Below are 12,547 nucleotides of genomic sequence, written 5' to 3' on the forward strand. Positions count from 1 at the left end.
GTGCTTGGTGAGTTGCGTCACCACGGACCCCAGCTACGTGGGCCACCATACCCGCACGCAGGGGGCACCTACTTTGGTAGGTGCTTGGTGAGTGGCGTCACTACGAACCCCGAGCCATGTGGGTTTGCCCACCCACGTCCGGCTGTGCGTGGCGTACCCGTGTCCGGGGAAAAGGCGACCCTGGTGGTTGAGCTGAGCCCGGGGTATGTTTGGACCCTTCGGGGCCCCCCGGGCGAGGCAATACACCGCTTCGACCCCTGCTTCTCGTAGACGGGTGTCCTGGCTTGGCCCGACCAGGATGATTCAGTCAGTCGCCTCTTCTACCCTCTTCTTCCGTCTTTCACTTTTCCTTCCACCTCTTTCTCTTTTCTTCTACACTGTCTTCCTTCCTTTTTCACCTTCTTAGGCGGCAAGGGCTAACCTTGAGTGGAAACAGGTCCTGTCCCTGCATCCACACTCGGTTATAGTGCCCGGGCAGCACTGGTAGAGTAATTGTGTCAGCCAAGCCTTTCTTGCTATGGCACATTACCTACCCCCTTGTTGGGCTCCGTGGTGGGCGGTGCACCCGGGCACTGAATCTCCTCCCATCTCTCATGGGTTCCAAAGCTAAACCTCCCTCTGATCGGGCCCTGAAAAGGGTCCGCACCGAAGTCCCTCTGAAAGAAACAACCTCATCTCCCCCTACATTCGCCAAATTTTTGGTTATTCACTCTGAAGACTATACACCACTCTCCAAGATGTCCCCCTTTCTTGTTGCGAAAGTGCTAGAAAGTGTGGTCGGAAAGAACTTCAAAGCCAAAAAGATGCCCTCAGGTGACCTTCTCGTAGAAATTGAATCCAGACAGCAGAGTACAGCACTCCTTGCTTTGGATTCTGTGTCTGATCATAAAGTGACTGTTTCACCCCATCGTACACTTAATACTATTCAGGGCGTTATCTCCGAAGATGACCTGATTGAGGCCTCTGACACTGAGATACTTGAAGGGCTCTCTGAACAAGGAGTTGTAGCTGCGAGGCGCATCTCCATGCGTCGGGACGGTCAAGAGCGAAAAACTAAACACATAGTGTTAACCTTTGAATCTACCACACTTCCCGAGGCTGTTAGGGCTGGCTACCTCCACTGCAGGGTTAGGCCCTATGTGCCTAATCCTCGAAGATGTTTTAAATGCCAGAGGTTTGGCCACGGCTCTCAGAGCTGCCGTGGTAAGGCCACTTGTGCCAAGTGTGGGAAAAATGACCATTCTGCTGACTGCTGCTCCAACGAAGCCCATTGTGTCAACTGTAGTGATCCCCACCCAGCGTATTCTCGCTCATGCAAGACATGGAAAGAAGAGAAAGAAGTGCTTAACTTGAAGGTCAAAGAAAACCTCTCTTACCCGGAAGCGCGCCGTCGCTTTGCGTTCTTGCGCAAAGGTGGCTATGCACAGGTGGTGCAGCGGGGACCTGCACCACTGAAGGTTGCAGTGGCAACCCAGACGTCCTTTCTGGACTATGGGAAGCCACGGCAGTCCCCCACGCCCCAGCTGAAGATTCAGCTTCCGGGGCATGCAATCTCGGCTGGACGGTCTTCGGACCCTCCCAGCCAGAGTGCGAACCCTCGCACTCCAACAGGGCAACAGCCTGTATCTTCTCGGGCTGTTTCCCAAACCCAGGATGGGTCGGTGGCTGCCGCAACCGTCCCTCCTCTGCGGTCTCCTTCCAGGGAGAAGGGTCGACACTCTCGCCCACACTCCCTGGAGAGAGCATCATCGAGGGAGCGGCATGGCTCTCGTGCCGCACCTACAGCGCCTAAGGGACAGGAACGGGTGGACTTGGGCGACGTTTCGCCCAGCACCTCCTCTGCGCCCCTTTGGCTGGGTCTGGTCGCGGGCGGCGCATGGCGCCCCGTTCCCCGAACCCGAAGAAACCTGCAGAAAAAGGCTTGCCTCAGGAAACTGAGGCCATGGATGAGTGTGAAGTCTCCACTCCTGCGTCTGACCAAGACGACATGGAGTGGCAGACTACTAAGAGTAAGCACAAGAGCAAAAAACCGGTAATCCCACCAACGTGATGTTGTACATTCTTTATTGCCCTGTGCGGCAGAGTTGACATTTTTACTTTTACTTGTACCTTACTACTTTTACTGATTTACTAATTTTTTACTTAGTTTTAGAATAATGGCTAAATTTACTTTTATGCAGTGGAATTGCCGCGGCCTTTTAAGGAATATTGACGATGTTAACTTTTTTATGGACAACCTCCGTCCTATAGCTCTCTCTTTACAAGAGACGCACCTTAATGATCATCATGTGTCTATTTTACGTCACCAAGTTTTTAGAAAAGATCGTTCCACATCAAACTCATCTGGTGGAGTAGCAGTAATCGTCCAAAGTGGAGTTGCTTGTTCTCAGATTCCTCTTTCTACACCTTTAGAGGCTGTAGCTGTGCGTCTCCTTTTGGACCGCTTCATCACCATTGTTTCCATCTATATTCCACCAAATGTTCCACTGCATATTCATGATCTTCATGATTTAATTACTCAGCTCCCTCACCCCTTTTTACTTTTAGGAGATTTTAATGCCCACCATCCCTTGTGGGGTGGCACACGCCAGGACTCGCGTGGTGGGGTCATTGAACGGTTTTTACTGTCATCTAGTCTGTCTTTTGAACAGCAAAGAGCCTACCTTTTTTAGCGCAGCTCACAACTCATTTACATCCATTGATCTTTCCATTTCATCTCCATCCTTGGTGTCTTGTTTCACATGGAGCGTTTTAAATAATCCTTTTGGAAGCGACCACTTTCCGGTTGCTCTGGAAAGCGTGAAATCGATTCTCAGTCTTATGAAACGGACTCCACGTTGGAAGCTAGAAAAAGCAGACTGGGCTCTTTTTAGCCAAAAATCCAAGCTTGTTCCCTCAATGTTCTCTTCATTAACTCATGAAGATGCCACAGCCTACATCACAGAGCATATAATTGGTGCTGCTCTTTGCTCCGTCGCTCAAACTTCTTCGAACATCCCCAAGAAATGTAAGCCATGGTGGAATGAGGAATGTTCCACCACAAAGAATAACCAAGATAAGGCTTGGGGTGTCTTTCGTAGATACCCGACATCTGTGAACTTAATGGAATTCAAGAGACGCAGAGCTTGTGCCCGCTGGACTCGGAAGCAGGCTAAAGGAAAATCCTGGCGAGGTTACTTGTCCTCCATCAGCAGCTATGTTCCAGCAAAGGAAGTGTGGGACCGACTGCACAAGGTCGAGAAGAAATACCGCTGTTTTACAATCCCCCTTTTTCCGTCTTCTGGAGCCTCATTGCTAGACCAGGCTAACGTGTTGGGCACTCACTTCGCTGCTGTTTCAAGCTCCGCACATTACTCTCCAGCATTCCTGAAGCGTAAGGCAAACATGGAAAAGACGAGGCTCTGCTTCACAGGGGGAGCGTCTGCACCTTACAATCAGCCATTTACAATGGTTGAGCTCGAAGTGGCTCTCAACTCCCGCAAGAATTCTGCCCCCGGTCCCGATAGAATTCACTATGACATGATCCGGCACTTATCTAGAGAGTCACTTAGTGCCCTTCTCACATACTTCAATGGCCTGTGGTGTGATGCCTACTTCCCTGTTGAATGGAAGCGGGCTGAAGTTATACCGCTGTTGAAACCTGGCAAGGACCCCTCCCTTCCTGCAAGTTACAGACCAATAGCATTGTCAAGTTGTCTGGGGAAAACCTTTGAAAGATTAATTAACAGACGTCTTATTTATTTTCTTGAGCAACATAAAATCTTGGATATTAATCAGTGTGGCTGTCGTCCTGAGCGCTCTACAACAGACCACTTGGTGCGGCTGGAGACCCTTGTGCACGAGGCATTTGTCAACAGGCAGCATTGTGTATCTGTTTTCTTTGATTTAGACAAGGCCTATGACACCACTTGGAAGTATGGCATCTTGCACGACCTTTTTATGTACGGAATATGCGGTAGAATGCTTCAGTGTATAAAGAGCTTTTTGTGTAAACGCACTTTTCGAGTTCGGTTGGGAACAACTTTCTCAGACTGGTTTGTTCAAGAGAATGGTGTTCCTCAGGGTGGAGTCCTTAGTGCCACACTCTTTGCAATAAAAATTAACTCTCTTAGCAAAGTCATTCCTCCTTCAGTATCTTACTCGCTATATGTCGATGACATTCAGATATCTGTAGCGTCATGTAATATGTCTAGCTGTGAGCGGCAGCTACAACTGGCCATAAATAAAATGTCTACATGGGCTGATGAGAATGGTTTTAGGTTCTCTCCGGATAAAACTGTTTGTGTTCCTTTTTCTTTAAGGCGTGGCCTCTGTTTAGATCCTACACTTCTGTTAAATAGAAACAACATTGCTGTCAAAACGGAGCACAAGTTTCTAGGAGTTACTTTCGACCGTAAACTTACCTTTGTTTCGCACCTCAAACAACTCAAGCAAAAAACTCTGCAGGCATCGAACATACTCAAAGTTCTTTCGCAACAAGTCGTGGGGCTCGGATAGGAAATGTCTCCTTCGTCTCTATTCCTCGCTCATTCGATCCCGCCTTAACTATGGCTGAATTGTCTATGCCTCTGCGAGACCGTCTGCTTTAAAAATGCTCGATCCAGTACATCACCTTGGGCTGCGTTTGGCATCTGGTGCTTTTCGCACCTCCCCTGTGCTTAGCTTGTATGTTGACTGTCATGAAATGTCACTTGAAAAAAGGCGACAGCTACTTAGCCTCAACTATGTTTACAAAATTTTGTCGGACCCCAGCTCCCCCACTTATAGTTGTATTCAAAACTTTAGGTTTTCTCGCCTCTTTAACCATAAGCCAACTGTTGTGCGGCCCTTGAGCTTTCGTGTCGAGAGTCTTCGCTCCTCCCTCAATCTGACTCTTGATTTTAACCTCTTGAATAGTTTATACCATACTGCCCCAGTTAAAAATAACCATTGACTCCAATTAGGATATTCAATTGGAACCAATTGGAGTCAATGGAATTCAATTGGTTCTGGGTCATCCAACTGGTCATTCTAATTAGTTTCAATGTTTCCAATTGGTCACACCAATTAGGACCAACAAAATTCAATTGGCACTGGGCCACCTAATTGGTCACTCTAATTGGATTCAATGTTTCCGACTGGTTACCCCAATTAGGACCAACAAAATTCAGTTGGCACTGGGTCACCTAATTGGTCACTCTAATTGGATTCAATGTTTCCAACTGGACACTGGGCCATCTAATTGGTTACTCAATTGGATTCAATGTTTCCAACTGGTTATCCCAATTAGGATCAATAAAATTCAGTTGGCACTGGGTCACCTAATTGGTCACTCTAATTGGATTCAATGTTTCCAACTTTGTTTTCAATGTTTCCAATTTTCAAGTTTCCAAAGATCGCAATTTTTTTTTGTTTTCAGTATTGCGTTGCAATAAATTTTTTCAACATCGCAATTTGAAAAGGGAAAAAAAAGTCGTACGCTGTTTAATAAAAAAAAAAAAAAGAAAAAAAAAATCTGTTGCTAGAATTAGTCGGAATTGCCGGCAGCGTCGGTGTACACTGGGCGGCAAAGATGGCGCCGCGAGGACGGTGGATGCATAAGGCACATGGCGCCGATGGCGTGCACGGCATTCGTAGCATGGTTCTGGCAATGATTCAAGAAAGTTCTTTTTAGTGTTTTACTGCTGCAGAGTGCTCAATGATGCGGTGATAATTACTTCATTTGACCTGCCAGCTTCTTAGAGCGCGAAGGATTGGCAACAAACGTTTATGGGAGCAAGGTAAGAAATTTTCTTTGTCCTTGCTGCGCTGCAGTTTGGGGATTTCGGATTGTTAGATCTGCTGAGACACTTGTTGCTTGATCTTCAGTGAACGATACGAGCGTGAATGTATAGCTTTAGAGAAGAAAATTTTCCGGGCAGCTATCAGTTCGGAAGTTGTTGGGTATCCGCGAGGAAAATTAAGTGCGTATTAAGCATCTCAAAACTAAACTATGAATTGCTGAAAACACTGACTGGGCACAGTTTCAAAAATTGAAGCTTTGGGATTCAAAATTAAGCAATTTTGGGGGAATTTTCGATGAGTGGGAAGTGGGGTGGGGGGGTCGGTCGGTCGGTGATGTCGGGTCATTACCTCCAGAATTTGAGGACTTCTTAATAAAATAACAGTAGGTGCCGAAAAGTTTGCATCTCATCCGGCGGACTATTTGCAGCTATGTTTCAAAATTTACTCTGTCTCACTCAGGTTAAGTTCAAAAACCTACCCGCATCCAGCGTTGCCTCTGATCCCTTCGAGTGAGATTTGGAACACAGCCTGCAATGCATGATTTCTTTTCGAGATACGAAAGACACTTATTTTTTCACCCATGTACACTTTACGCATTTTTCAGGTGCACTGGCCAGAGATCAGAGATCCCTTTGAATTGACTGTTTTTTCTCCTTATAGCAGAGAATATGTCTCACAGGCTCATAGGAAACTTGTAGTCTTAAACCATCCCAGATGCAAATTTAGCCCAGTCTCGGCAAAAGCTTCATCTCCTAATTTTGACCAGAGTGTTTCAGTCACCCAGGGATGTTTGCCTTTTAATGCAAGGCCTGCAGGTTTATACCACTGCAACTAATTTCTTTGCAGCGAAAACAAAAATGTTTAGTATGTTTCTAAGCTTGATTTAAACATTTATAGTCCCATAAGGTCATTTAATGCATATTAATCCTTTATTTTAGGGAAGCTGCAGCTGCTATCCTGGAAGAAAACGACAATGCCTAGAAGCAAGAAATCATTTCTAATAAGTTAAATAAAGACTGTCGTGATTATCTACCTTTAGATCTAGGTGCAACTTTTTCTAGTTTGGGATATCCAAACACTAATAGTTGTCCCAATTCGTATCTGTCAATATGATTTGAACAGTTGGACCAATTGCTTTTTTCCTATTGGGAGTCCGAAAGCAGAAAAAGGTTTTTCCAATTGGTTGCATCCTATTGACTATGCCGAACTGGTTCGAATTGGTGATGTGCAATTAGATTTCGACAATTGGAACCAATCGACTTTTTCTAACTAGGAGTCCGAAATCACAGATAGGATTCCCCATTGGTTCTAATTGTCGATAACAAATTAGAACCAATTGACTTTTCCTAACTAGGAGTCCGAAATCACAGATAGGATTCCCAATTGGTTCTAATTGTCGACAACTAATTGGAACCAATTGACTTTTTCTAACTAGGAGTCCGAAATCACAGATAGGATTCCCCATTGGTTCTAATTGTCAATAACTAATTGGACCCAATGGTTATTTTTAACTGGGGCCCCATGGAATGTCAAACCCATTTTTTGTGACTGGTGCTTCACAAAATTCAGGAAGCAAAGTGTCTCACCTTTAATTTTACAACAGGAATTCTTTGCATTGGAGGAAAAATACAAAGATTATAATCATTATTACACTGATGGTGCAAAGTCGTCAATGTATGTTGGTGCGGCTGTATACTCTTCTCGTTTTTCCAAAGTCGCTCGTCTAAATACTCTTGCCAGTATTTTTACTGCCGAGCTGTATGGGGTCATGATGGCGCTTGACCATATAGTTCAGAGTAAAATAAAGAAAGCCATCATCTTTGTAGATTCTCAGAGTGTTGTTCGGGCTGTATGTTCTGTTTTATTAACAAAGAATCGGCTGACCCGGACTGTGCGTGTTAAGGTACAGCAGGGCCTACAGGATGGTCACGACATTAGGTTTTGCTGGATTCCTAGCCATGTGGGCATTGCAGGCAACGAGGCTGCAGATAAACTGGCCGTCTCTTCGCAAAATCTTCCCGTGTCACATGTCCGCATCCCCCACCAAGACTTAAAAATGCCTATAAGACTTGCAGTCTTGCAATCGTGGCAGTCTGAGTGGGATATAGAGGTTAACAATAAGCTTCACACCATCAAGCCAGACCTTGGTACCTGGGAAACATCTTACAATAAAAATAGATTCCACGAGGTCCTCATATGCCGCCTGAGAATCGGCCACACCTACCTCACCCATAGGTACCTGCTTACTAGTGAAGAACCTCCAGCCTGTGAGCGCTGCGGTGAACCTCTGACTGTTCTTCATATTTTATTTCTTTGTCCTGGTCTTCGGCAGCAGCATAAATTCTTTTTTCCTGATCTTTTCAAGTATCACATTCCATTCCACCCTGCCTTGCTGCTTGGTGAGCGGCCACTAATCTCATTCAAACGTCTTTTCGATTTCCTTGAAAATACCGGATTTTTAAACAAACTTTGGAACTATTCTGCTCCCCATAGTTTAATTCTGCTCACCCTTTTTTACTGACTCACCTTGTTTGGCGCAGTATGGCCATTGATGCTCTTGCGCTATTAAAACCGCAAACAACAATCCATATCTTCGCTGGAGCAACATGATGACGTCCCTTCTTTGGTATGGCTCGAAACATCCAAATATGACTCTGCTGCTTCAGGCTTTTGCTGAACAAATGAAAAGGCTCTCAGCAGATGGGATTACATGGAATGCAGGCGGTCGGGAGCTCCATTGAAAGGTAAACCTTAGCCACATTGTTTTGTATGAGTGATCTTTACTACCAACAGCTTTTACATTTTTATTATTTTCGAAAATATGTTTTGTAGACGCATGTATGATTCTTGCTCTTGTAACTGTTGTAGCTGGCATGTTTGCCTCCTTGCCATCATGTGGCTTGTTTAGCAGTAGGTACTGTAAACGACCATTTTCACAAGCTCAATGTTTTGGAAAACTCCCAAAGTGCTGATTGCAAGAATATTTTTCAGGCACAAATTTTCGCGTTTCGGAGCATTCACTACCATGTTGCGGTAGTAAATGCTACGAATTCACTACCACGACATGAATTACTGTAAACGAATTATATTTGCAAACTTAATATTTCGCGATTTAGGTCAAAGCTGAAGTTTTGCAATAATTCGCGGATTTCAATTTTCGCGACTCGGTAGGATCTTAATATACATTCCAACGTGTTTACGTGTTACCGGAACTGTTTGTGGGGCCTATTTTTCGCGAATTGTAGGCGATTCACGAAATTCTCAAAAATTAGGTTTTCGCGAAAATTAAGTTGTGTGCAGTATTTGAAGGACCAATTGTTTGTGAATATATTCAATGTGCTAAATAAGCGCTTTGAAACTAAAGGGGCGGTAAGATTTTAACGTTGATAGAATTTACAGGGTGTATTTTTATTTAATTTGGGCCAACTTGGCCCTAATTAGAGAAAACATGCCAACTTGAAGTATTCCTATTCTGCTGCATAATTGCAAAGAAAAAGTGCATTATTTCCCGACCTGGGGCCACATGTGGCAGTCACGGAATCGGCGGCGTGACATCATTCGATGTGGGCTTCTGTAAGTGAGCGAGTTAAGCAATTTTGTACTTATAAGGTTAAGTTTTAAAAATATTGTCGTTTAGGCGTGGGCAAATAAATGTCTCAAAAGCCTAACATTTGTGACTAAAGTTCATTAAATATATGTGGTGCCATATACCGAAGTAAACAAAACCATTCCCTCTTTGCCCTCCAAGTCAGTGGCCACCTGAATTTGTTCAGACAGAACCCAACCGGAAACCGGGTGCCACTCTGAATGGCATTGCATGCAAGTGTCTTTAAAGGCCCGTTCACACTCTTGCGACCGAGTACGACTGAGAGAGACGAGATCTCTTAAAACTTTTTAAATGCTTTTAGAATGAGGGAACACACTGACATTGTGGCGCCATCTATGCGGTGACCCTGGAACTACATTTCACAAGAGCAAAGGTTTTGCGGGATTTCCGAGGTCAAATGTGCGTAATACCCATAGAAAGGCTCGTTTATAACATTGACAAAAGTTTTTCGAGTCAAGAAAAAAAGGATAATGCGCGAGAAATTAAAAAAAAATATGCCGGACCGCCGAGTTTACACTGCTTCCCAATAGATGGCGCCAGTGTGTTCTCTGGTTTAAGAAGTTTTAAGGAACCCAGGTTTAAGAGGTCGCAAGAGTGTGAACGGGCCTTAAGATGGTGTTCAGTGAATGTTGAGTTGAGTGAAACGAGAAATCTCGATTTCTTTCATTTTTTTAAAATAACAACTAGGGCACGCATGGAAGAATGATTTTCTGTTCATTATAAACCTTTGTCCGGAAGTGCTCTTTTTAGCCTCGACCGCAAGGAGCAAAAGCGAACAATAATCTTGAACCCAGACGCTCACGGGGAGGGGGGGGGGGGGGGCTGCGTCGGCCTGCGCCGCCGCTTCCCGTTGAGGGCTTCTTCGCTGGTGTGCCGACTGCCGTATCGCCGACATCGGTCCTGTTTACCGCGGTATGTGAGTATAGTGTCCGTATTGTGAGAGCCGTGTGTCCATACGCCACTTTGCCGCTGTTGGTTTCCATCTAGCCGAGCCAGAAAACATCTCGCGACGAGTTGACCGCGCCGCGAGTGACGAAGAGGAAGGTAACATGGCGACGATTTGTGCGATTGCTTTGGTGGCTCCGGTGTTGAGTGTCTTCAACGTCCTCGTGAGAAGGTTCCCCTGCCCTTCGAAGTTATTGCAAGCACCACGAAATATGTGGAATCATCGTCTCAACTACAAATAAGCAGGCCTTCACGAGCAACAACGGTGCCGAGCAGGCGCTCGGCACCGTTGTGTCAGGCTCACGCAGCCAGCGGCACTGTTGTGTTGGTTGTGTCGTCAGATGTTCAACAACGCCGAGGTATTTTCATTTATCATTTGGAATGGCTTCAAGAGTGGGAAATTAATCTATTTCGCGGATTGTTAACGCCGAGGCGAGTGCCCTCCGTTGCAGTGCCGTCGTCGCGCAAAGTGCAGAAAAAACCGGGTGGCGATGGCGGCGGTGCTCTTTGATCTTGCGCCGTCGGGTTCATGAAGTCCGGAGTAAACGTACATACGTGCGTCTGCTGGATCGGTGTTTTGGACTTTCTCAAAACTCTTTCTCACGCGCATTTTCCTTGTGAAGCTTAGTAGCTCATTACACCTCATCGTCGACCGCGCTCATTTGACTACGACGGACGAGCCTGCGTGATGTGAATTTCACTGCCTAAGATCCTTGGTGTGCTGTAACGAGGGCTAATAAAATATCACCGCGAACTTCTGAACACACGAGTCGAAGTTTCGTCTGCTATCATAACTGATCGCCTTTCACAATATTAATCAGTAGCGTTCCTAGACTCTGCCCCCACAGGCACCGTGCTTCGTTGCCCGATAGTGTCTCCTGGTACCTCGTAGAATTCCAGCTCCCACTTCAAGTAAGTACCATCCTTTAGAACTGGCAATTAATAGTTTCGAACCCAGACGCTCGCAGTGTGTGTTTGTGTGTGTGTGTGTGTGTGTGTGTGTGTGTGTGTGTGTGTGTGTGTGTGGGGGGGGGGACGCATTCTAACATACTCGGAGCCCTCGTTTACGCCGCTTCGCAGCGGCAGACAAGGCGCCACATTACAAAAGAAAGCTAATCCGAGCTGTCTATGTAACTAGACCCATTCGCTAGTCCTTCGATGAAACGTCGTGGTCTCGTTTTCATTCGCTAAAACGGCGTTCGATCAAGTGAACGCCTCCCACTTATTTCGGCTCGGTAGAGCCGCGCTGCCGCAGAAAGGCAAGCAGATCGTGAAAATCGGTCTCAAACGTGCCACGAATGTAATGTCGTATACAGGAAGCCAACAACAGACACCGATAACATTTAAGACAAGAAAGGTTTTCTCTTGTTTTCTTGATCGAGATGGGTTCTCGAATGTTCACGACATCTTATCTGTTGAAGAATGGGCCGCGGAGGCTTCTGGTGAAGACATCTTTCACGATGTGCCGGTGCATTCGGACAGCCTGCCGCATCCAGCTCCTCAAAGCAACGCAGCCCCCCCCTCCTGCCTGCCAGTTCTCTCCGCGTGGTGGCGCGAGCGTAGATAAACATGGCGGCACCCTGGAATCGGCGCGGACACTGGTCTATAAGGTGACTGGAATCAATTCCTACAATTACCGTAAAATACCGGGCAAGCGCCCACTCAAAATTTTGAGATAATCATGAAAAAATGGGGGATGGGCGCTTGTCCGGTCATCAGTTCTACATACCAATGTACTGTGCAAATTTTTTCAGATTTTACAAATGTGGGAATGGGCGCTTAATGTGGTATGGGCGGATGCACGGTATTCTACGGTAATCAAAGTCCGGAAATTGTTGCACACCGCGGGTTTAAGTCGTCCACAGTATATAGTACACAAGGTATGCTTGCAAAATTCAAGTGAAGGCTGGTACATTTTAAGTGTCACTACCTAGCCAAGGTTAATAGGACTCTATTATCTGTTTCTTTTTGTATTATCTATCTTTGGGACATCCATTTAGTTGAATTCCTTAAGAAACCATAAAGGTCTCGTCCTTGGTCTTTCAAACATAGGTCTACTGCATCACAAGCGTTGCCGATTCCCCAGCCAGGGCTTCGATACAAAACGTGCTCCAATATAATGGGTATTACGGCTGCGGCTGGCGCCTTCATCCTGGACTTTGTGTTGAAGGCTCTGTCAAGTACCCAATGACGGTCGGCATGGTGAACGACCTAAAAGTCTTTTTCTTCACG

At 45.8% G+C, this 12,547-nt stretch overlaps 1 pseudogene; it reads left to right on the plus strand.

Annotated features, from left to right (window-relative positions):
* The window catches only part of LOC121832951, a 53,941-nt pseudogene that overhangs the window by 10,530 nt on the left and 30,864 nt on the right, over positions 1-12,547 (plus strand).

This window comes from Ixodes scapularis, unplaced genomic scaffold (assembly GCF_016920785.2).
Source record: "Ixodes scapularis isolate PalLabHiFi unplaced genomic scaffold, ASM1692078v2 PGA_scaffold10__122_contigs__length_95168666, whole genome shotgun sequence".
Classification (NCBI taxonomy): Eukaryota; Metazoa; Arthropoda; class Arachnida; order Ixodida; family Ixodidae; genus Ixodes; species Ixodes scapularis.